We start from the raw sequence: 27,697 nt of genomic DNA, 5'->3' as shown, positions 1-27,697 counted from the left end.
CAAACGCGTGAAATAATGTTAAAATATAATGTACATTAAATATAAAAGATTACTACAAAATGATTTAAAATTTCGGTATTAAAGATTACTTTGAGCGCATCTTTTAGTACACATTGAACGGGAAACAGATAAATCGTGTTTTTTGTTGTTTTTTTAATTAATATTATCTAAAAATTCATTAACGTTCCCGTAAAAAAAGTCTCTTATTCTATTTTAAATACATCGGTTGGAAGATTTTTCAAATGATTTGGAAATTTATTAAAACGATACCATAAGAAGATCCTTTTATCGTAAATATAGTATCGAGTTATAAACGAAAACAGTTCCGTTGTCCGGTTTTGTAAAGGTAGATATTGTTATTTTTAAAAGTATAAGTGACCACTTTTTTTAACAAAAATTAGTCGTTCATAAAGATTGCAGAAAAAAATTAGCTATATGGATTAACAGATTTAAAAAATCCAAAACTCAGTTTTCGATCCTTCGATTAGCATCTTTTCTCATCGTAAAATTTTATAAGTCGATTGTTCTGACTCCTTTATTTTTTCTAAATGTATTTAACACTTGAATTAATAATTAAGAGCGTTCTGTACCTACCCGTTCAGAAAAAGAAAACACGTCAGACGGACTTTTTAATATTATGATGGAGATATTAAAATATTTCCAAACTTTTTTAACCGATTTGGGTGAAATAAAATTGATTTTGCAATGAAATTATTGGGTTATTAGATTTGATTTCTAAATTGTATTAAATTTATCTTGAAATTATTAATTTACTATCAAACTTAACAAAGTTTGCGAATAATTTTCGTTAGATATGAAAAAAATCAAAATTTTAAAAAGAAAGTTTAACAATATAGACTTTAAAAAATGTATTTTTGAGAACCGCAGAGTTGAACATTTATAAAACTAAAAGAGGCTTCACAAAAAAAGAGCTAAGAAACAACCTTAAAGTATCACATAAATGAAAGAAAGCCACCGGTTTAAACATTTTTTTTAAAGTTTAGAAGAAACTAAAAACCAAAGGAGACAAAGTACAAAAGAAAACTTAAAACAGCTGATCCGACTATAATGTAAACGAAAACTAAAATAAGTAAAAGAAACATAAAACCAGAAACGGCAGAACGATAACGATAGCGGAAGGCTGGGATTAAGTGACATTCGAGGCTTAACGCAGGTACCGAGTCGACCGGTTGATCGAGTTCGAAACCGGGGCACACCAAGTTACTTTTTTACACTTTAAGTATTATTCATTTATTTAATTCTACCGCTCACCTGTGTCGTCAAAACATAGCAGAAGACTAAAACAGAATTTTTTGGAGGTTGGTGTGGATTTTTGAAAAAAAAATTTTTTTTTTTAAATATTATTTTTTAATCGTTAACAATTATTTTTAACAATCATATGACCTTAATTAGGCGAAAACTCCAGATACTGAAAGTGACCTAGCTCTACAGCCGCGACTCCTACGGAGCACAGTTGAAAGTCCATTGTCAGCTAAATATTAGTTGATATTTTGTGCGGACTCGGCATGCTGATATGTTTGACGCGATGAATAAGGCGACAGGAAACATTTCAGTCCTCACATTTCTTAGTAAATGCGGCACGGAATGTTTGTTATTCTTGAGGATGACTACCAGTTATAGAAGTAACTCGTGATTCATGTCAGGTCATCTAAAAAATTTATGCTTTTATGGAATTTAATCATACATACGAATGCGTAATCATATTTGCTGTACAATGTTACATCAAATATTATTGGAAACGTCAACGATCGATATTTTATGAAACAACATGGCATTTACAATCGGTATTAGTAATATTTATTAAATTAAGAAAAACTGACTACGTATGTTTTGAAAATTCAGTTGTGATGAATACAAAGATTTTTTCAAAAATGTAATTTTCGGTCGTTCAGTAAAGTTTTAAAAATTTTATATATATACTCAGCATCAGGAATGCTAAATATAATATTCCACGCAATGTAACATCTTTTACATTAAATACGGGCAGTACATGTCTACCGATGAAGTACCTATCTTCTAATTTAAAAAATTTAACATTTTTTGGTTTTTATAAATTTTTGAGTATTTACCGTCCTGAAGAGTATTTTCTGTAAAATACACATAAATACTTTTTAGTATCTGTAAATACTTAAAAAGGAAGCGAATAATAGCTTTTTTCTTCTTTTAATTACTACAAAAATTTTAACAGATCGATCTAAAAAGTAGAATCAAGTGCTGAGCGTTGTAAAATGGATGAGTCATGCGTAATCGCAAATTTACATAGAGCGTAGATCCTTTCGGCGCTAGCAGATATAAAGAATATCTTTGCTTCAAACAAAATCGGTTGAATATCTATGTAATCGGTTTCTGTCTGAGGTAAATAAAGGAAAGGGTGAAGGATTAAATTGTTATCAGAAGATGAAAATATTTCTTGATCCGGGGTTTCAAAGCGGCATCAGCAAAGATTGTGGCTTACATAGAACTGTCGTCTGTAAAACAGTCGACTATGTTCTGCAAAGGTTAACGGAAAAAGCTCCCGATTGGATCCATTTTCCGCGAACTGCCGCTGAAATCGACGCGAAACAAAAATAGAATACGCTGTTCAAAATGCCTTGTATAATCGTTCTAGTTGATTTCACCGACGTAAAAATAAAAAGTCCGACTAATTATTTATCAAGTTTTTGATAGCCGCCTTACTTTGGTCAAACACATGAAAGAATTAAAAACAAAATGTTCCAAACTTTTAGATATGCCGCGAGTTCTTAGCAACACTAATTGGGGAGCCGATCGGTCATGTACGATACGTTTTTATTATTCCTTATTTCGGTATCCTTTATATTACGGTTGTGTCGCCTACTCTTCAGCGCGTCATACCGTGTTTAAAATGCCGGATGCTGTACCTCATGCTTTCCTTCGGCTTGCCAAAAATGCATTTAGATCCAGCCCTGTCGCAAGCTTACTTGCTGACTGTGGTGAGCTATCACTTTGGGATAAACGGGACCAGCTTTTGGTTTCTTATTTTTCCTGCCTCAAGAACAGCCAAATCACCCGGCTTTTGACACGATTCTTTGGGAATCAACCTTACAAATTTTACGTTTGACCTTACGATTTACAATAAACAATCAACACCACCTAACGTCTTCCAGCAAACGTTTCATTATATGCTCTCCAAGATAAACCCTGACGCAATAGCTATACTGTGAATATCATTAACCCTAAGTACCGAATTATCCTTATTTGTAGCGAGTCGTGAAGTGAGTGCACTCCAAACTTTAGAAAATGTTTACTCTAAACATCCCTTGGTCGTTGAAATCTATAACGCAATCGGTGAGTCGAACCATCGCAACAAACAAAGAAGTTTCTGTTGGGATTCCTTGGTACGTGGGAATGAACGTGCAGATTCCGCTACTAAAGACGCATGCAATTAACCTCCCTTTACCACTCGTGCTGCTGCTTCTGACTTTATTAATTGTATAAAACAGTCTCTTCGAGCAAAGCGGCAAGGAGACTGGACGGCTACCGTTGGTAACTAACTCCGGCACATTAAGGATTCTGTGTTGCCATAGGACTCTGCAGAAAAATCGTCCTGAGGAAGTGGTCCTCTGCCGATTGCGGATAGGACATACGAGAGTTTCTCACGGTTATCTGATATCAGCAGTAAACGCACCGATATGCATACGATGCAACTGCCTCATGACTGTGCGCCAGATCCTTGTGGATTATATCCGTTATGCGACCTTGCGTCGTAAATTTAAATCGCCCAGGAACATTCGTCGAATCCCGGGTAACGATAAAGAAGTTGTGGACCGGGTATTTTTATTACTTAGAAGTTTGGTATATTAGATACCTTTTAATACTGTTACGAATTTCGTTAAAAATTTTTATTTTTTTGTTATCCGAGAAGGAGCCTTTTACAATCCTCTTTGTTTGTTAAATTTATTATTTTTATTTTTGGTTTATATATATATATATATATGAGTTGTTCTTTTTTTATATTATTTACCTTTAAATTTTATCCCGGATAGTAGTTTAAATTAATTTTTTAGTAAAAAAAAAATAAATGCTGATAAGTTTGGAGTATATCAATGACCAAAGAAGTTTTATAATAACCATTTTAAAACGGTTACTTTTTAATTAAAAAAAAAAAAGAGTTAAAATAGTTTGAAATGTGATAATTAGGATACATTTTTGTTGTTAGCGTACAACTTTTTTTCTAGATAAAGTAAATCATGTAGAATATCAAATCATAATAGTAGAGTGATGATTTTCTGCCTTCGACACCGAAATAATTTTTTTTTTTTTTAATTTATCCGTTATAATCTAAAATATATATTTTAAATACATTCACTTGTGTATATATACAGTATTTGGATATAAAATTAATGAACATAATATTAATTTTTTTTTGGCTAAAGTAGATTAATTTTTACTAAAAGAAATTAAAATTCAGTATTTAATGTATTGTAATATATTTCGTATGATGCAGACTGGATTTATTTTCCCGAAAGTAGAGAAGAAATAAAAGAAGCACAAGAAAAGGAATTAACTTATTTTAAAATCCATACGCTTATAAGGAGAGTGTACAATTTATACTCGTGCAAATTAGTGAAATTTTGAAATTGACGTTCTGTGTTAGGGTTATTGTTGTAATTTTAATCAAAAAGAAATAACCCGTGTCATATTTCGCTTCAGTGACACATTTTGAAATATTCCGTTCACGGACGCAAATTGGAAAAACTAGTGCATCAACTTCATTACTTATAAAATAAAATAACTTTGAAAAAAGTTGAAACATTAAATTCATTTAAAGTAAAAAGATATGGTAATCGAATATTTAATGTTTTTAAATATTTCTGTTTGGAGAGTAAAAATATAAAGTGAATGCGCATCCAGAGAGAAAACGAATTTCTCATACAAACAGACGCCCTTTAACATTAGAGTATGCGATTCATTTACATAAGTCATTTAGTAAAATAATGACAGCCAACTTATATTCGTAATTCCTAATTCATTCTGAGTTACGGGACGATACGATGTCACGTAGTTATATAATTACCAAAAGGTAAAATATTTCATTATACAATAGCAATATTTTGAGAACATTATATTTTCCTGCACGATCTCATTTATATGCTGGCAGGGGCGAAAATCTTATAAAAATCAATTACTTTTATAGATATTATACATTAGATGGTAGGATACATAGATATTCATACACATCTTTTTAAAATTCATCAGTGTAATAAAAGAAAAATTTTGTAGCTACGAAGAACTGCCACGGTTTACGTTGAAAAATGTATTAATTATTTGTTTTGATTATTCCAATTTGTATTGAGAATGTAATTGTTTTACATCAATACACCTTCCCGAGTAAACGATGTAATTAGCTGCTTACTGTCGTCATAAAAGAATATGCTATTGTATTTAGTCGATCTATTGAACCTCCTCTGTACAACGATCAACAAATTTCTGACAATGTTTTCTAGCATTTATATAATTCATATTATTTACTCAATTTTTTTAAAAACTGTACATAATTCAATATATTAAATTTTTTAACATATATTTCTTTCTAGAAGTTTATAATTTTAAATATTCATACTGTCATATACTTTTGCTGAAATTGTTATCGGATATATTTATTTGAATTAATAGTGTAAACTGATAAGGCATTAATCCGCTTTGGGAGATAGTGTCTGCTAATAATCTTGAGTTAATATTGAAGTAGAATTATGGCCTTTGCGCTGAGATCCAGGGCGTTTTTTCAACTCTGTTGGCTTAACTTTATTAATAATAAGCACGTCACAGAAGTATGCGGTAGTTATTATTCGTTGATTTTTTTAGATGATCGACAAAAAACGAGGTGTTTGCATACCAAAAGATTGTCATCATGATTTCTTCTTCCGATGTTCGGTTTCGGAAATTTTTGCCCCGTGAATTCTTACGCTTTTACTTTATGCTGTCTTCTTGATTCCCGTTCATAATGATGAATTCATGTCTCGTCACACGTTAGACTGCAGTGCAAAAAACAGCTGTACTGTTGTTTCAGTTCCGTGCTCGTGCGAAGTCTTGTCTCCTTATGACATACACAGCACAGAAATAAGGAAATAAGGACTGTCAAAGTTTGGATGACAATGAAGTAAGTATATTATTCAGATTACTCTAGTCACGGTAACATGTGTTATATGCACAAATGAAGCGCATTCACTCATTACTTTACTTGCATTTATAGATCGTGCAAAAACAATCAAACCAACTTATAAAACCTTTCGGATGAAGTTTTGTATTATATAATTTTCATTGGATTACATGTGATGTTATCCATGATAATTAAAAGTGAGAGTTATACGTCGAACAATTTCTTTAAATACAGAGAAAGAAGATATTTTGCCTGAATTTTTTTTACATAATTTCTCCCTCCTTCTCTCTCTCTCAACCATGTTTTGCCACTTTCCATCCTCTATTATATGACATTATAAATGGTATCATTTCACATGTATCAATAGCCACAGGTATTGATAATTTTTTGTTAGGAAGTTACATGGGATATGATTTAATAGTCTATTAAATCAACATGGTCTGTTAATTTAATGTTTAATTTTATGTGTTTTTTTATATTGTATTCACAATGTTTCACTAAACTAAGTTTATCCTTTTTTGAGTATACACAGAACTGAGATTGTTTATAATAGTACTTGTGACTTTTTCTATGATGTGGCTAGCTAATATTACCTGTATATCACTGTAAAAGAGATTTTGGTCTTTATTGTTCATTGTTTGATACTACATCCTGTTTGCCTAATGTAGAACTTTAAACTGTTGCTATAGCTTGGTTTATACTTATTACAGAGGAACTGCAGTAATATATTATAGAAAATTATATATTTTAGTTAAACTGTGCTAAATTCTGTATGGGATGGCTGGTTTTTTTAGTCAAATCTATACTATTAGTGTTCTGTAACGTAAAATACATAGTAAAACTGTAAAAAGTCAGTAGTTCTGTCTAACTGAAATTTAGAATCAGTATTTTAATTAAAATATTTACAGATAACTTTTTGAGTAAACGATTAAATAGGCTATATATAATATTAGATAATATAATAAATGATTGTAAAAATATCTGAAGATATTGGAAATAAATTCATTATTATTTTATTTTTGTTATATTTTTATTATTATTATTATTATTATTATTATTATTATTATTATTATTATTATTATTATTATTATTATTATTATTAATAACTTTTTGGATAAAAAATTAAAGCTTAAATTAAAATAAGCATAATTTAAAACTTAAATTTGTAACAACATCCAATTCTTTTAAACTTACAAAGGAGGATTTTTGAACTTACTCGCAGATATATTTTAAACAGGAAAAAATTTAAGCAAATGTAGTCTGAAATAAATGTTATATAAAAAAATCTTTTGAAATTTTGTTTGGAGTTCTTCTTTTTGATCATAGTCAAAAATTGATGATGAAATAAATGTCAAATAATACAGCTAGTCATTAATGTTAAAAAAATAATTTTACAAAAATGTTTAAAATTAAAAGACCAGTAAAACATTTATTGGTCTTTTATAATATACTTACTTCTATGGGAGTAGTGTTTCCATCTTTCACTTGTAAAGTTCTAGATTATGTTAGTCAGTCCGTACCTGAGGAGAATAATCCAGTGTTATCTCTCCAAAAGGTCAGCAGTGGGTAATATCGTCAAAGGAGAGGTACAGATCAGAATGAGCTGCGGTGTTCCACAGGGCTATCAAAGAAATTATTGATTGATCAATAATGACTGATATTCACTGATGATTTGGAACTTGTTGATGTAACAGTCAATGGGGGCAGTGATGTAAACTAGGAAGAAGGTGGTAAATATTATTGTCTCATGCCTGCCGGAAGTTGGGCTTCAGTTTTCGCCCAAGAAGATCTGAATGTCATATTCTCGTTGGCATACGCTGACCCCAATTTCATTTAGTCAGTACCACAGTAGTCCACCCTACCCCTGCAGTGAACGGGTGTGGATAGATAAGAATGCCAAGTTTCAGAGATATGTAACAGAAGTGTTGGTTAAGACTGAAAAACTGTAGCTGTCATCGGTCAGATAATGACCAATATCGGGATCGCAGGACATCGAAACAGAGGGTCTTGTCTCAGGTGGTGCTCTCACAGGTTTTGTACAGAACACCAGTCTCATTGATCACACTGGATAGGAGGATAGCCCCTCCTATGAAATGGTTGGAAGTTATTAACTCCAGTTGCTGTGGAAAACTTTTAAGTGCTCATTGTATTTCTTTTTTGAAGCTGCATTCTGTTTCACTAACAGCTAATTGAGCTTTGAGAAAAGCTCAATGTATGATTAATAAAAAGTAGTCATATGTATTAAATAACACTAACTGGTCAACAAAATCTAATTTTTTGTTTTTAAATGAGAGAGTGAATCAGTTCATGACTGATTCTTATAGTACATTTTATGTTGATTTCAGATATGTTAATACATTTTTTCTATTGGGCTCAGTTTTTTCGTAATCAAAATTTCTTTTGAAACAAAAGGTGTATGGTGAACATAGTATGACAATAAATTACATGCATATTGTGCTTATCTAAAATCTATTTCTTTTGGATTTTTACTGTAATTTGCTGTAGGTAGATCCCTCTTTAGATTCAAACAATTGTCCGCTAACATTTTTTGTTTCCATTTTCCCTGGTATCGTGTTTCAATTGTAGATATCAACTGGTGAAAGTGTTCTCATTGTTCATACTGATAAAAAAAATCCAGTTTATCAATGGAAAAAATCTAAATGGGAATGTAAGAAATGGATTTTGAGTGACATGCTACAGCCAAGTTCTTCGTAGCTTTGAAGGAGTTCACTCACAAGTTCTCTGTAGTTACTGATCTTATGATTTCCAAGGAAGTTGTTTACCACATTTTGAAATTATTTCCATGCAGTAACCTCCACCAAGTCATTCAAACATTCTTCAAACACCAGATCACTCATTAGTTTTCTTATTTGTGGTCCAACAAATGTACCTTTCTTTATTTTATCATCGCTTATATTAGGGAATTTGTTTTGTAGAAACTGAAACCCTGCATCATTATGATCCATTGCTTTAACAAAATTTTTGAATAAACCTAGCTTAATATGTAGTGACGGAAGATGAAATTTTTCTGGTTTTACTAATGCCTGACTAACAATATTCTTCCTACAGTCAGTACCTCTCTCTTTGGCTTATAATACTCTTTTATGTAATGGATTTTCCTATCCCTGCTATCCCACTTGCACAAAAAGCTACAGAACTTAGTGTATCTAAGTAAAACTGCTATTGCTTTCAGATCTTCACAAATATGCCATAAATATTTCTCATACTGAATCCTGCTCAATAGAAGTTTCGTATTTTCACAAGACTCCTTTATGTGAGCAGCATATGCTAATGGTATTGATAGGTATTTATTTCCAATGTGAAGTAGAACAGCTTAGTTTTAAGCTGTGATGAGTCAATAAAAAGCTGTCATTCGTCAGGATGGTGCATATCTCCCAAAGCTTCCAGTAAAGAGTCCACATCATTATATTCAGTGTATTAAGTTTGCATACTGAGAGAAGAAATGTTCAAATTCTGACCGTTTGTCATGGAAAGCAGTTATTTTAGTGTTTGGTTGTAAAAGATGCCATTAATTCAGTCTTGATGCCAATATTTCTGCTTGATTCTTTGATAAATTAAGATTACGAACCAGATCATTTAATTCTAACTGATTAATTAAATGGGACTCAGTAAATCTATTTTCTAAAAAGTTTGGAACTCTTTCTTCATTGCCTAATAAGTCAGCACAAGATCTAAGTTTCATGATTCTGGTGGTACTGGAATTGGAAGCTCTTGGCTATATGGCACTGGCCGCATGGCAGAGGGAATTACAGGGTATTTAACAGTACATCTAGTTTTAGCTGCTATTCCAGATATCTTTATTACACAAAAATAACAGTCTGTGGTGTGATCCTTCGGTTCTCTCCAAACCATTGGAATGCAAATGGCATGTGACGAGATCCATTTAGCCAACCGGTCCACAATGTTACCAAAGGAAGCACAGCAAATATGAGGAGCCCAAGATTTATCTGATCAACTAATTTACATCCAAAGTACAGTTCATACAACTTTTTTATCAGTGAAGTTATATTTCTTTCCGAGACTTCAACATTACCTCACCACAGAGTAGCAGAAATTGTTTGGATGATTAATGCAACTACAAGGCATTATTATATTATATAATAATAAATTATAATAAATAATATTGTTTAAAAATTAACACTTTATAAACGCACTAATTTAATAAACATACACTCTGGTGAACAAAATATACCTGCAAATTCAAAAGCCAGTACGTAGCTGCATGTTACACACGAGAACTCTCATTTGAATGAGAATTAAAAATATTTTTCTAGTCTGTATGACAATTTACAAGTAAATATAAAATAACTAATGAGCAGATATGTTTATTGTAAGATGAAAATAGGAAAATGAGTCACATTCTTGTTCATTTAATTTAGTGTGTAAATAATAAACATAACTAATGTCCAACAAATCAATGTGACAACAATTAAGGTACTGCAATAAATAAACAAAAGCTATTTAGTTGACAAATATTATAATAAAATGCTATGCTTTGGAGTTCAGGCATAATATACTACCTGAAAATAAGATTGGTAATTACAAAAAAATTAAGCCTGATAGAAAAATTCTGATTATATATATAAGAATCAGTTATTCACTCTCATCTAACAAAATCATTGTTGATCAGTGTAATCTAATATGCAACAATTTATTACTTGCCACTGTTTGTATGTGAGTATTGATGTGTTTGTTACACAGGTTTAGGTGAGGGGTGTTGAGAGATTTGCCCTGAGTGAGGCAGAACTACCATAACCACTACCTAATTTAATGATTGCTGATCTAATTAAATGCCAATCTCTGTGATGGAGTGGTAGCATCTTGGTTTTTCATCCGGAGGTCCCAGGTTTGAATCCCAGTTAGACATAACATTTTTCATATGCTACAATATTCCATTTCCATATCCCACGCCCAAGCGTCAAGCTTATGTGGCAATATCACCACGTCCAGAAAAAAAAAGAATTAGTCACTCATGAATGTTTTTGTTATGATTGATCAACAGCGGGATAATAGAAATATTATATTATATAATTACGATTAGTAAACTGATTAATTCTATATAAATTCAACAGTTGCAAAAGATAAAAATTTTAAGCAGACAATCATGTAACTGAAAAGTGGAGGAAATCAAAGAAAATAACCTTGTAGATGATGAGATATTAAGTTACCATGACAGTAGTAAGTAATTATAGTTTATTAATTATGTATATTTATGTAAAATGCAGCAGATTGGAGTAACATTTTGGTAATGATAATCTATAATATATTGTACAATCTATAAATATGAGAAAAAGTTATATTATTTAGTGATATCAGATTACATAAATCCTAATAGCAAGAGCATATAATCTGGTCTTATATAGTCTGTTGAGTTGTACATTTTGATACCTCCATGTGCCACCTAATTCTAGGGATGGGTGTGGCCTTCCCTTAAGAATGCCTAATATTTTCTTGGATGATTCCTAAGTATCTGGAAGAAAAGGAATGAGGTTATCTGTGATATATTTAAGCTAGTTAATGCAAAATCATTAATATGCTTTCTCAGTCATACGTAAATCAAACAATCTCTCAAGGAATTGTAAGTGAGATAAGCGAGGGGATTTGGAGCAAACCTGTGTTTATCTTTTTATCCCTTTGGGTTTGTTTACTGTTCTTTCAGTCCTTTAGCGAGTAGGTTTTCTTTTTCTCACTATTCAACCCTTTCCTTCAACTTTGAATTCTTCTGTTTCAGGGTGTTTTTTGGATCTTAGTTTCACGGCTAGGAGATAAATTAAAAGGATAAGGTGTATCTCTATTATGTTTATCTTGGCATTTGAGATAAGTATACTCGGGAATGCACGTATTAGTAGAATGCACAAGATAAGCTTTATCTGGATAAGCTTTATCGGACTTACTTCTAGCCGAGTGGCAGGAGGCCTGGAACATCTCACCTACTGGTGTATGGACTAGTAAATTAATTCCGAGAATTGATGCAGAGAGGACTGGGTGAGGTAGCTCCTTTCTGGACATGGCGAATTTGAAGCCTACCTGCATCGATTTGGCAGGAGAGCGTCTCCTCTATGCAGGTACTGCGATCTTGAGGATATCGTTGAGCACACCATCTACCATTGCCAGCGGTGGGATGTGGGCATTGATTAACCTTTTGTAAATTAATTACATTAGTTTTAATATATAATAAAATTATATAAACACAGAATTGAATAATGAATTGGTTCAATTGTAGGTAAAAAAACAGAAAGATCCCGGCCTGGAACTTTAACCGTAGCAATTAAAATTAGTATGAAGCTATATTAACTGACAAAAAAAGATTTATTGTATAATAAATCAAATAATTTGAAAAATATACAATCAAATACACCTTCAATGTGTATGTATAGATTTCATATATTATACATATTAGTATAATAAAATATTTATATAATATAATTAACAAATTGAAAATCAATAAAGCTCTAAATCTTCAATCGACAACAGTCAAAAGGTTTTCACTTCTATGGATTTAAATTCCTTTGGTAAGTGATTAAATATTTTTGGACTTAAAAAAAGAATAACATTTAAATAACTCAATCCTTGTCCTAGGAGCAACTTCACTATCCGCTTGCCGTGAAGTCTTCTAACCAAAGTACCAAGGATCCTATCCTGTTTACAACCTTCATAATACGTCATTGGTATTCTATAGAAATACATATGATGCAGTGGCAAGATCTTAAGTTTCTGAATAATGGGAAGGATTCATGCATCTACTTTTACCCCAATATTATACGTACTGCTTGCTTCTGAGCAATATAAACAGATCTTAAAACACTGTAGTAAACTCCAACCCATACTTTAACCTTGACTCTTAAAAAGCGATAATACAGTGATATTATACTCTATATTAGTTGTAAGAGCACTAAATCTCACAAACTTACACAAAAAAGTAATTTACTGACCTGGAACTTCTTCAAAAGGGGCACTATCATATCAATCACCAAAAATTTCAGCACCTGTTTTCCTTACACGATAATATAGTAGCCCATACTATGATGATAGAAATTCTTTGTTGAATTTATCAAACACCATCACAATCCTTAAACCATTATATTACAAGTATATCTCTGAAGTGTAGTTTTCTACAGTCTCAGGTCAACAGTTCCTGAGATGTGTGCTTAATTGAAACCCAACCACCAAAGAACACCAGTATCCAAGAACCGTAGAACTCTTGACTTAGAAATCAGCTGATTTGCAATGACGAGTTAACCATTACACCAGCTCGATGAGCTTAACTTACACTTTATTCATTGTAAAGTGTAATCTGTAGTATAAAAATTTTTTGAAAATTTCTTCCTAATTTGTAAATTGTACAATTTTTTTTAATAAAAATACTTCTTTAAATTAATACGTTCTTTCTTTACTTTAATCATGTTCATCACAAACTCTTATATAACTTACTTCTAAAATATAAACCTGACTATAAAACTGTAACATAGTTGAGCTAGCCTCCTCTATGAATCATGAGACCTTGCTGTTGGTGAGGGGGCTTGAGTGCTCAGGGATACAGAGTAGCTGGACCGAAGGTGCAACCATATCGGAGAGGTATCTGTTGAGAGCCAGACTAAGGAATGATTCCTGAAAGAGGGCAGCAGTTCTTTCAGTAGTTGTTAGGGGCGTGAGTCAGAATGACTTAAACGGCCATATCAACATCACTCAGTCCTCTGAGTACTGCGCAGCTGAAAGCAATGGAAAACTACAGCTGCTTTTTTTTCCACGAAAATGTAGCTCTCTGCATTTTCAAATAGTAATGATGGAGGCGCCTTCCTTGGTAAAATATTCCGTAGGTAAACTAGTTCCCCGTTCGGATCTCCGGGTGGGGACTACTAAGGAAGAGGGTCATCAGAAAATTAAAAAATAGCATTCTACGAGTCGGAGCATGGAATGTTAGAAGTTTAAAAAAGGTTGGTAGGCTAGAAAATTTAAAAAGGGAAATGGATAGGATAAATGTGGATGTAGTAGGAATTAGTGAGGTTCGGTGGGAAGAGGAAGGCGACTTTTGGTCAGATGATTATAGAATAATTAACTCGGCTTCAAATAATGGGCAGGCAGGAGTAGGATTCATAATGAACAAGAAGATAGGGAAGAGAGTAGAGTATTTCAAAACGCATAGCGATAGAATCATTGTAATAAGGATAAAATCAAAACCTAAACCGACAACGATTGTTAACGTCTATATGCCTACAAGCGCCCATGATGATGATGAGGTAGAGTATGTATACGAAGAGATTGATGAAGCAATTAAAACACATAAAAGGAGATGAAAATTTAATAATAGTTGGAGATTGGAATGCAAGCATTGGAAAAGGCAAGGAAGGAAATATAGTGGGTGAATACGGGCTGGGCAAAAGGAATGAAAGAGGGGACCGACTTATAGAGTTTTGCACGAAGTATAATTTAGTAATTGCCAACACCCAATTTAAAAATCATAATAGAAGAATATACCCTTGGAAAAAGCCAGGCGATACTGCAAGGTATCAGATAGATTATATCATGGTTAAGCAAAGATTTAGAAATCAACTCGTTGACTGCAAAACTTACCCAGGAGCAGACATTGATAGCGACCATAATTTGGTGTTAATGAAATGTAGATTGGGGTTTAAAAACCTGAAGAAAAGGTGTGAGATGAATCGGTGGAATTTAGAGAAGCTTGAGGAAGAGGAGGTAAAGAAGATTTTTGAGGAGGACATCGCAAGAGGTCTGAGTAAAAAAGATAAGGTAGAAAATGTAGAAGAAGAATGGGAGAATGTTAAAAAGGAAATTCTTAAATCAGCAGAAGCAAACTTAGGCGGAATAAAGAGAACTGGTAGAAAACCTTGGGTTTCAGACGATATATTGCAGCTGATGGATGAACGTAGGAAATATAAGAATGCTAGTGATGAAGAAAGTAAAAGGAACTATCGGCAATTAAGAAATGCTATAAACAGGAAGTGCAAACTGGCGAAAGAAGAGTGGATTAAAGAAAAGTGTTCAGAAGTAGAAAGAGAAATGAACATTGGTAAAATAGATGGAGCATACAGGAAAGTTAAGGAAACTTTTGGGGTACATAAATTAAAATCTAATAATGTGTTAAACAAAGATGGTACACCAATATATAATACGAAAGGTAAAGTCGATAGATGGGTGGAATATATTGAAGAGTTATACGGAGGAAATGAATTAGAAAATGGTGTTATAGAGGAAGAAGAGCAAGTTGAGGAGGATGAAATGGGAGAAACAATACTGAGATCTGAATTTAAGAGAGCATTAAAAGATTTAAATGGCAGAAAGGCTCCTGCAATAGACAGAATACCTGTAGAATTACTGCGCAGTGCAGGTGAGGAAGCGATTGATAAATTATACAAACTGGTGTGTAATATTTATGAAAAAGGGGAATTTCCGTCAGACTTCAAAAAAAGTGTTATAGTCATGATACCAAAGAAAGCAGGGGTAGATAAATGTGAAGAATACAGAACAATTAGTTTAACTAGTCATGCATCAAAAATCTTAACTAGAATTCTATACAGAAGAATTGAGAGGAGAGTGGAAGAAGTGTTAGGAGAAGACCAATTTGGTTTAAGGAAAAGTATAGGGACAAGGGAAGCAATTTTAGGCCTCAGATTAATAGTAGAAGGAAGATTAAAGAAAAACAAACCAACATACTTGGCGTTTATAGACCTAAAAAAGGCATTCGATAACGTAGACTGGAATAAAATGTTCAGCATTTTAAAAAATTAGGGTTAAAATACAGAGATAGAAGAGCAATTGCTAACATGTACAGGAATCAACAGCAACAGTAATAATTGAAGAACATAAGAAAGAAGCCGTAATAAGAAAGGGAGTCCGACAAGGATGTTCCCTATCTCCGTTACTTTTTAATCTTTACATGGAACTAGCAGTTAATGATGTTAAAGAACAATTTAGATTCGGTGTAACAGCACAAGGTGAAAAGATAAAGATGCTACGATTTGCTGATGATATAGTAATTCTAGCCGAGAGTAAAAAGGATTTAGAAGAAACAATATACGGCATAGATGAAGTCCTACGCAAGAACTATCGCATGAAAATAAACAAGAACAAAACAAAAGTAATGAAATGTAGTAGAAATAACAAAGATGGACCGCTGAATGTGAAAATAGGAGGAGAAAAGATTATGGAGGTAGAAGAATTTTGTTATTTGGGAAGTAGAATTACTAAAGATGGACGAAGCAGGAGCGATATAAAATACCGAATAGCACAAGCTAAACGAGCCTTCAGCATGAAATATAATTTGTTTACATCAAAAATTAATTTAAATGTCAGGAAAAGATTTTTGAAAGTATATGTTTGGAGTGTCGCTTTATATGGAAGTGAAACTTGGACGATCGGAGTATCTGAGAAGAAAAGATTAGAAGCTTTTGAAATGTGGTGCTATAGGAGAATGTTAAAAATCAGATGGGTGGATAAAGTGACAAATGAAGAGGTATTGCGGCAAATAGATGAAGAAAGAAGCGTTTGGAAAAATTTAGCCAAAAGAAGAGACAGACTTATAGGCCACATACTAAGGCATCCTGGAATAGTCGCTTTAATATTGGAAGGACAGGTAGAAGGGAAAAATTGTGTAGGCAGGCCACGTTTGGAATATGTAAAACAAATTGTTAGGGATGTAGGATGTAGAGGGTATACTGAAATGAAACGACTAGCACTAGAAAGGGAATCTTGGAGAGCTGCATCAAGCCAGTCAAATGACTGAAGACAAAAAAAAAAAAGTTGAGCTAGTTCATATCAACATGCCGAGGCTGTAGACATACTAGTTAGTTGAAGATTTAGGATTATGTAAAATAAAATAATTATAGCAACATCACAAAATTTTTTTTTCTAGCACCATAACTATTTTCTAATATATCACTACACTGATAAAAAAGGAATTCTTACACAATTTAGCTGGATAGATCAAGGGAAACCACGGTAAAATTTTGATCAAAGCAGCAAGATTTTGTATCAGTCTGACAATAATTTGAGCTCATTTTTCTATTAAAACAGCAGAAATATATATAATATATAAACATTAACAACTAACAGTTTCGGATTAAGGTAATAAAATACACAAAAAACAATTATTTAAATATTTAATAATATTTGATTGTTTCAAATATAATAAAGTTCATTAAGCCACGGAAAGTAAAACTAACTGTTCTGGCATTTACCCTATTGGACCAAGGGAAACCGTGGAAAAACCTTGGTCAGAACAGCTTACAATGTTTTATGTCTATAATATGCTGCAGTATTAAAGGCATATTTTACTATTGGTGATACATTCACTGTATATTATTTATACATTTAATTAGCTTTTAAACAATAAAATTTGCTGAATTTTAATTGTTACTTCTTGAATATCATACATCCTTTAAATCCTGTAAAAAAAATAATAAAATATTAAGAAGAATCATTTAATAAAGTTCTGTATTATGATAGGCGTCAGCCTATCATAATACTACACACAAATTCGACAAGAAAGATAAAATGGATTTAAATGACAGATAAAAGGATGCTAGGTCTTGGCAAGATTAGAACTAGGGGTCACAAAAGAAAAAATAACAAACATCTAATTCAAATCCATTTAAAAAAAAACAAAATTTACTTTTAATCAAACATATATTAACATCATTCAATTTGGGACTGTCTTGCATTGATAAATACAAGATTGAATGATTAAGAGTAATTCAGTTTTGTAACTCAGCTAATTTATTAAGAGACAGTAAAAATCAAACAAATTCCACTTAACATTTTATTATAATCGTTTTAGCTGCACTTAAAAAAACTTGTTTTTGTGAAAAATAGAGTTGAAAATTTACAACAGGAATGTAAAATAAATAATCATTTTCTTGGTAATAAATACAGAATTTGCATGTTGACATTAGTTTCTTTTTTGAGCTTAGTGAACTCTAAACAAAAAATAAATCTTTGACGTCATAGAAGGTGATAGAATGAATTTAAATAATAAAAATGAAAGTCAAAGAAAAATAAAGAAAAGTCACCACTATTGTGATGTTATCTATCTTAAGTATAATATGTAGTCAAATAGTTTATTTAGTCCGCATTATGTCAGTTCATATAATATGTTGCATTTGTCAAAGTCAAATTTAGTGCATTTTTAAACTCCATTCTGTTCCATCATATTTGCAATTACAATAAAATGCTATATGTTAAATTTCCTGTTATGGTTAATATCTTTGTTCATTAATTTTGAACCTGTAATAGGTGATTTACAAAGTTTGATCCTGATGTTAAAACTGTAATGTTTTTTAAACAAATGGTCCTGTTTTAACATTTATTGCCAACACACTGACAAAATATCAAAAGGGGATTTATGTTCAACTTGTTTCTGATTTTTTTTTTTTTTTACTGTAGGCAAAACAAATTTTCCCCTCGTCATAAAACATTATTATTTATCAGTTTTTCAAAATAAAACAGAATAACTTAATTTAAAATTAAAATAATAATTAAAAATAAAAATTGGAATTGAGGTAAAAGTAGGTGAATTAAAATCTATTTTTTATGCTGAATCTTAAAACTGAAAGCAGTTTCATCACCCTCAGATTTTTAGTTATGACCTTTCAAAATGGAATCCCATTATCGCTGTCATGATACTGAGAAAATATACTTTGAAACAGTTTGAAACTCAAAAGTGGAATTGTTCAAATATAAAGAAATGTATTCACAAGAAAGAACAACTTTTAGATTCAAGACGGTTGGACAAATGTTGAAAAAGTTTAGATTTGTCATGTATCTGTGAAAAAAGACCAGTGTCATCTGTACACCAGTTATAAATACAACTAAAGAGGATTATAATAATTACATAAAAAATAAAAGGGATGCTAGGAAAGAGAAGGAACAAGATAATTGAGTAATGAAGGGGTTAATGTGTTCACAATGGATTTAGGAAAAGTGCTTATGGAACCAAACCTTAAAATTTCAGCTATTTATTACAAACAAACTCTGTGTGGATAATTTTACATTTTATAGTTACAAAAAAAGGACTGCTACTTATGACATGAATCAGAAGGTGGTATCATCTCCCAAGAATTTTCTTTTGTTGTTTGCAATTTTATTTTTTAAAAGACTTGTGTAAAATCAGGTGAAACCGTCATCTTATTTACTGATGGTTGCCCCTATCAGTATAGGAATTTGACATTATCTAATGTTTTTTTATTCATCAGAGTCAAAAGCTGAATATTGTAATTATTCAAAAATTTTGTGGGAAAGGTCAGGATTAAATTATGTATTGTCTATTTGGCCAGGATGTAGTGCAGGAGATCCAAACATAACTGATATCAGATCTATGAGATACAGTTCTGATGGAATTTATTATAAATTAAAATATGTGAGTGGAAACCTCTTCCTAGGCATTTCAGCAAATTTGGAGAAGAAAATACAAAGTTTCTGAAAGCATTATACTCACAAGACTAGAAAAATTATGAACAAAAGTACAACCATCTTTCAACAGTTTAAATTGTTCATTCCAACCGATTACAATTCATTTTATGACAGCTTAAATCATGAGTAATAATTATATTCAAGGAGTTCAAATTCTCATATTTTTGCAAGTTCTGCTACCTCTGTTTTTAGTATTTTTTCTATTATTCTTTTCTTTAATTTTTATAATTTTTTTTATTTTGTTTAATCGAAGTTTTTGATGTGCGTTTGGTATATTAACTTTGGTACGAACAGTGAAGTTAAGAAGAAATGTTTAAAAAGTTATTATACGAGTATGCAATTTTCTTCTTTATAAAACTTGTAATTTTTAACAATAAAAAATTTTACTGTTATTATGATCTTTTATTGGCTAAATTTCCTTCAGCATTTGAAAAAACTGTTATGTCTGCTTTAGGTGCCATTGCAAAATCTGCTAAGTTTTATTTACAAAGAAAATATGGCTACTATCATGGTTTTATAATATTTGAGACCACTACAACTTAATAATATTTGAAAAATTATGAATTAATAATGAGGATAACTTTTAGCTTCCTAGTGAAACAATTTAGCAGGTTTTGACTGCCAGCCAACATTATGAAAAATAAAAAAATTATACAATAAATATATATATATATATATATATATATATATGTAATTTAAATATATATATGTATATAATTCCAGTACTGAACAGGAAAACTTACACACACTCATAATATCATTCAGAATAGAAAACATAACTTCAAATAAAAATGACAAATTATTAAAATACATGTTTTAATGTAATAGATATAGAATTTAATACCAATTGAAGCTGTGGATAATGTGAAAACCAATCATTGGAAATTATTATGGTAAATATTGAAAAAAAAGGAAAATGCATGTCGTATGGAAAGTATTTCATCAGCCTTAAAATAAGCCCATATTGGACATTCTAGCCCAAAAATGTCAGAAGAAAATTGCTTTTAATGATTCAAATAGTTGTTCTCCTTTACCCAACCAAAAAAAACTTATTGGTTTCTCACATCAGAATGAAATGTTATGAAAATCATTACTGTGTTGCATTACAGAAGTAGATTTTACACATGTTTTTGTACAATTCAAATGAATGACTATGATATAGTTTCATACTACTTAAACATTTAAATGTAAAGCAACATTTTATATTATTGTATCATTATCCACCGATAAATCTCAACAGTTCAAAAATTTTGTTAACTCTGATGATCTATAGGAACCAGTTTATTTTATACGGCTAATGCTATTTAAATTTGGCCTTACTTCAAACCCTTCATTTTCCAGGATGGTATTCTTCGAGACATTTTAAATGTCGTTTGACCATCAGGTTATATTCAGTGGTTTTCCATCTTATTCATGACTAAAAATTGAGAAACAATGTTTACTCTTATTAATGTGTTAGACTGAAGTCTATAAACCTGACAGATGAGATAAAAGGAAGACCTTATCACAAATACAAACAATAACAGTGGATAAATCTAATATATAAATTTCAATTCTCAAAGTATAAGAATGACTGAATCTACTGATTCTATTTCAACTGTACTTTTTGGCATTTAGCTGGGTCATTTTTCATGGAGTAAAGCCATAAAAACAAATAAAATCCTTCTATAATAATTTTCATAGTTATTTTTACAAAATTATTTAGTTGTAAACTGACAAAACAATGCATAAATATGCAACAACTTTTAATTTTTGTCTTAATTATTTTTATTTTTAGTTTTACATCTTTATGAAATTTTTTTTTCGTTAAGCTTTAAAAACTTTCATGTCTGCTAGCCATCAAATGACATTTTCTGAAGGTCAAAAGAATATTAAGGTTTAACTACTAGCTTGAGTGATAAGAATTTTGATGAAATCATCTATGTTACATTTCAGAAGAATGAAAATATTTTATGAATTGTTTTCATTCTAAAAAAAAAAAATTATGTTTTCAGTCTGAACTTGTCTGCAAATTAGAATAAAACATAGATGGATGGCTTTTAAGGTAAACAATATTCAGTTAAGATAAGAAAAATAGCAAATCAATTTATGTTGTAACAGGCTTATTACTTGAGATGCCATCTATCCAGAGGATGTTTTTGATATGAAAAAGAGATTGGAAAATTTTAATCTATAGGATGAAAAATGGAATGTCTTTTTTAATCTATAGGATGAAAAATGGAATGTCTTGGAACAAACTTAGACAAGATTTTGCTGAAATTATGTAAAACATGACTTTACCTTGATATTCAGTAAACACTTTCACAAGGAAATATAAACAACTGACAAAAATATCACAGTAGGTAAAAAAAAAGATGATTAGCAAAGTAAATAGATGTAGCAAATTTTTGAGGCAATGACAATAATTCATTCTCTCACACCTGAGTGAAGGAAGTCCATATTAGCTGTGATTACCTCGATTTATCATGCAGGTATAGAAATCTACATCAAATAATAATTAAGAGACACGAATGAGAATGAACAATATTGAAACGCAATTATTTCAACAAGATATCAATCTAATAACCTTTTTCATGGAAACATAGTTAATCATTGCCCTGAAATACATACTCTTACAAGTTAAATCTATTTCGTTATTTTAAGAATAAATACTTATAATTCTGTTTGAATATCTACACTTACGTAAAGTATTATTGCAGTATGATGTAAGTATAAGTATTTGCCCATTTCTTGGTTTACTGCAATTCTCAATTCCTTTCCGTTCTGTACGAATCTTTTAATCTTGATTTATTTACTATATCCTACATCCTCAGATTTCTGTTTTATATAATTATTTACCTTCATCTGCAGTTTTTACTTTATACACTTCTCACCATCATCAAATTAACTAAAATCTTTTGCCATTCTTTAACAAAATCTTTATATAACAAACTACCAGTACTTGCAAAGTGTTTCAACAACCTTTCACAGTCCGTTTTCACACCAGATGAAGGTTTATCTCCCATTTTTCTACTTATAAATCACTTATAGTACCAAGAATGTAAAAAAAATTAATATCTGCAAAACAAAAGTAATCACTAATATATTACATTGTAAAGTTACATCAGTGAGAAACAATAAATATTTTATACAAATCAATACTTAATCTTATATTTACATTGCATATAATATAACATAATGGATAAATAGCCTCCATAAATAACTAAACAACTTACCATCATTTCTCTGAAATGACAAAGAAAAAATCATGGGAAACTGATGAATGTGAAGCTTTCTTATAAAATATTCATATGGATATTAGTTTCATGAAAGTTCTCTTGTTGATACAAAACCACTACATTCATAAATAAGTAATGAACAGAAGATATTATTGCATTAGTATTAAATGTAATCACCAGACTATATGAAGATCCAACGTGATAATGCTGTGGATCCGAACCTACCAAGGTAAAGTGTTTACAGGATATTTATGTTTAAGGATATTTATCTTAAGTTGTTAAATGTTTTAAAATTTAGTATTGATATGAAGTTTTAAAAAATAAATACAGTATTCTAAATTAAATTTTTTTGAAGATTCTTAAGAACAAAAAAGTCAGCTTCCTCATATTAAGTTCTAGTATGTTTACTTTTAAATTAATCTTGTAGGCATTTTAATAAACTGCCAGTGTTATATTTCCATTCAGACAATAAAATAACTGGCAAGTAAAACAACTGAGAAGAGAGCTGCTATAGTCTACTTACAAAATGACACAGAATTCATTTTGTTCTTATGCACATTTTTATTTTATAATCCAATTGGTAAGTATAACTAAAATAATTATGACAATCAATGATTTAACTTAATTGTGAATCTCTATATATGTTATATTTTTAATATAAAGGGCTTAATTAGTTTCCAAAATCAAAGTGTCATCATTTCAAGGGGAAAATCGAATTAATGTAATGATAAAATTACTTTTCTCTGGCTTTGTTCCCCAATATTTTTCATCACGTCAAAAAAAAAGTGTTAGATAAAAAACATCTCTTTGGCGAAGACTCATGTTTTTTCTGTGATCTAGTTTTTCTAACCTTACTTTATGTAGCTGTATCAACCAGCCGCCTGCTGTTCGATTTATTTAGTTTTGTTACTACGAGAATGGCTTCCAGCGAGGGGAAACCAGAAATGCAACAAATAGACTTATCAAAATTAAATATTCAGCAGTTAAATCAATTGAAACAACAGCTTGATCAGGTAGATAATATATGATAAAAAGTTTTATTATTTATTTGTGTTATAAATATTTTATTACAAGATGAATAATTATTCATTTTTTGACATATCTTTAAATCTTCTATCCTCAGTTTTCTAAATTGTGTGTTTTGTTCGTGTTTTCGTAAAACTAAACGGTTTATTATTGATTTTCCCTCCCTCCTACTTTGCGAGAGCTATTTTTCTCCTTCACTTTATAGGCAAAAAAAAAATCAAAATTAAAAGAACAGTTTCTTTAGTCAGAACTGTGTTAGCAACTGACATGTAATAAATATTAACCAGAAAATAGCCAACTTGAACACATTTGATTATTCTTATTAAAGGAATAGAAGTTGTGATATTTGATTATTGGTTTGATGTTATGATTTTCTGTTAACTGTGAGCTAATTATTCTGAAAAAAAAAAAACAGTTAGAAAAACTATATACAGTTTGCACTTGGTGCTATAGGTTGCCCAAATTACTTTTTTTGGGGGTCTTGTTTCGTTCCTACAGTAGCTCTTTTTAGGTAGGACAGTAGTAGTTTGTATTAGTTAAGTTGGTTACAAAAAACTTATTGTGCAATTGAAGAATAGGCCGGCCATACGCTATTTGTTCTATTCCTTTAATATGTTTTTTGCTTTTTTAGATTTTATTTTGGTGTATTCCACTCTATGTGGTATTTCTAGTTTTAAAAAATTGTGAATTCAAGCAAAAAATACTTGATTTCGACGTCTGGGATAAGTAGGGTTAAGGAATTGAAACTTGAAATTCTAAATATTCATCATTTAATTGCAAAATCACAAGGAAAATTTAAAAATTTAAAAACAAAATTAAAAAGAAGTCTTGTCAGTTGTTGAATGCAAAAGAGCCTAACTCTTCTGGTTTCTGATAAATTTGGTAGTTTTTTACCATATTCAGAGTGCTATGTATTTTGAGGGTTATTGTTCTTGATTATATTGTATTATTTATGTTGTATTAGTAACCATATCATCCAAGATAATCGCGTTTTTCACTATCAAATACATATCATACTGATTAAACGGAATTATAAATAACCCATCATGAATAATTGTAAAAAGAAAGAGAATTTATTGTTTTAATGTTGACTGTGAAAAACAATTTTGTTTTATTGATTTTAAACCCAAATGTATCTGAATTTTGTGTAATAATAGTGTGGGGCCCCCAATAACTTTTGAATTTATTTTGTGCCCTTACTGACCAAATGATTGCCAACCTCTGATCTAGAACATAATACCACATGAGTCCGTGCACTTCAACTTCAGTTAACAAATTACATTAAAGAACACCATCCTGCTATAAAACAATCTATTTCTCTGATCGGGCTAATATATAAAAAGAATTTTTTAAATGTCAGCTATCACAAAACAGATTTTGGACTTGATGTAGAATGGCAATTTTTGCATTGTATCATGAGAGAAATACCTGTGATGGCATAGGGTGTGAAGTGATAAATGATGCCATCTGGGTTGGTCTAGTGGTGAACATGTCTTCCCAAATCAGCTGATTTGAAAGTTGAGAGTTCCAGTGTTCAAGTCCTAATAAAGTCAGTTATTTTTTCACGGATTTGAATACTAGATCATGGATACCGGTGTTCTTTGGTGACTGGGTTTCAATTAACCACACATCTCAGGAATGGTTGAACTGAGACTGTACAAGACTACACTTCTTTTACAGTCATACATATCATCCTCATTCATTCTCTGAAGTATTATCTGAATGTTAATTACCAGAGGCTAAACAGGAAAAGGATTTTCAAAAGTTTTATTGCATCCCTATTTTTAATTTTGATGATGTTTGGTGTATGATAACTACCCATCTTGCAGTGGCAAAATAATATTTCTTTATATTTAAAAAAATTTTTCTTGAGTAATAGACTATTTTCTAACTTGCCAACAAGTAAAAACAGCCATTTTCATCACGTTTTCCATGAACTGTAGCATTCTTAGTTTACATCAAAAAGGGCTTTTTGAAAAGAGTAAAGTAAATGTTTAAAATATTTCATTTTCAACACAAGATTTCTTCATTTCTGATTGTTGTTCTGTAGTAGAAACATTTGGAGCTGACATTTGTGATAATTCAATTTTTGAATTGTTCACCTCTGAAATAGAATATGACGTAGATTTCAGAATGATTTTTTTTAGTTTAGTGTGTTTTCAATAACAGTATGAATTAGCAGTGAAGTTGGCACATCATTTTTAGAGATATTTTCCAAAGATGAAACTTCAAATTTAGAATCAGATTTTCAGATTTTATCCATGTGACATTTACATAAAACATTCAAAGTCTGGTTTGCACAAGAAAGTTCTCTCATCAAAACAATTTTAGCTGCTTGCCATTTAGGTTTCATTATATTTTTATAATCTTTAACAAAAAATTTCTTACCTTTCTTGGATAAACTTGCTTATTTCCTTTGAAAAACTAACCTCACGAACACTGTTTACTACCAGTAGTTTCAACTGCAATGTACTTCGAAAATATCAATTTTGCTGCCTCATCCTCAATATGTAATTTATTGACTGTAGAATTCAATAAATACTAATTTAATATGTGTGTGATATGTGTTAATATCTTAAATAATTGCTTTTAATAATAATATGTTGTACAAAGTGCTTAAGTATGTGTGTATATATCAAAACATTGACATAATCCAATTGACAATCATAATAATAAATGCTATACATATGCACATACTTATTGGTATCTCCTCCTCTATGAATCATGAGACCTTGCCGTTGGTGAGGGGGCTTGAGTGCTCAGGGATACAGAGTAGCTGGACCGAAGGTGCAACCATATCGGAGAGGTATCTGTTGAGAGCCAGACTAAGGAATGATTCCTGAAAGAGGGCAGCAGCTCTTTCAGTAGTTGTTAGGGGCGTGAGTCAGGACGACTTAAACGGCCGTATCAACATCACTCAGTCCTCTGAGTACTGCGCAGCTGAAAGCAATGGAAAACTACAGCTGCTTTTTTTCCAAGAAAATGTGGCTCTGCATTTTCACATATACAATAATGGAGGCGCCTTCCTTGGTAAAATATTCCGGAGGTAAAATAGTCCCCCGTTCGGATCTCCGGGTGGGGACTACTAAGGAAGGGGTCACCAGAAAATTAAAAAATAACATTCTACGAGTCGGAGCGTGGAATGTTAGAAGCTTAAAAAAGGTTGGTAGGCTAGAGAATTTAAAAAGGGAAATGGATAGGGTAAACGTGGATATAGTAGGAATTAGTGAGGTTCGGTGGGAAGAGGAAGGCGACTTTTGGTCGGGTGACTTTAGAGTAATTAACTCAGCGTCAAATAATGGGCAGGCAGGAGTAGGTTTCGTGATGAACAAGAAAATAGGGAGGAGAGTGGAGTATTTCAAGACGCATAGCGATAGAGTCATTGTAATAAGGATAAATTCAAAACCTAAACCGACAACGATTGTTAACGTCTATATGCCTACAAGCGCCCATGATGATGATGAGGTAGAATGTGTATACGAAGAGATTGATGAAGCAATTAAACACGTAAAAGGAGATGAAAATTTAATAATAGTTGGAGATTGGAATGCAAGCATTGGAAAAGGCAAGGAAGGAAATATAGTGGGTGAATACGGGCTGGGCAAAAGGAATGAAAGAGGGGACCGACTTATAGAGTTTTGCACGAAGTATAATTTAGTAATTGCCAACACCCAATTTAAAAATCATAATAGAAGAATATACACTTGGAAAAAGCCAGGCGATACTGGAAGGTATCAGATAGATTATATCATGGTTAAGCAAAGATTTAGAAATCAACTCGTTGACTGCAAAACTTACCCTGGAGCAGACATTGATAGCGACCATAATTTGGTGATAATGAAATGTAGATTGGGGCTTAAAAACCTGA

The 27,697-nt window shown here is 31.2% G+C and overlaps 1 protein-coding gene across 14 annotated transcripts in view; it reads left to right on the top strand.

The window, feature by feature from the left end:
- The window catches only part of LOC142331012 (putative prefoldin subunit 5), a 122,359-nt gene that overhangs the window by 12,788 nt on the left and 81,874 nt on the right, over positions 1-27,697 (top strand). For 13 of the 14 annotated variants that reach the window (XM_075376570.1, XM_075376576.1, XM_075376578.1 and 10 more), the window contains exon 1: positions 23,649-23,816. The exons of the other annotated variant lie outside the window; for it this stretch is intronic. The gene's annotated coding sequence lies outside the window, so the exon portion shown is untranslated. Of the gene's footprint in view, positions 1-23,648; positions 23,817-27,697 lie in introns of those variants that run through there. 14 annotated transcript variants of the gene reach the window in all.

This window comes from Lycorma delicatula, chromosome 10, assembly GCF_047948215.1.
Source record: "Lycorma delicatula isolate Av1 chromosome 10, ASM4794821v1, whole genome shotgun sequence".
Taxonomy (NCBI): domain Eukaryota; kingdom Metazoa; phylum Arthropoda; class Insecta; order Hemiptera; family Fulgoridae; genus Lycorma; species Lycorma delicatula.
The sequence above is the reverse complement of the archived record's forward strand: the minus strand, read 5'-3'. Positions and strand labels throughout refer to the sequence as shown.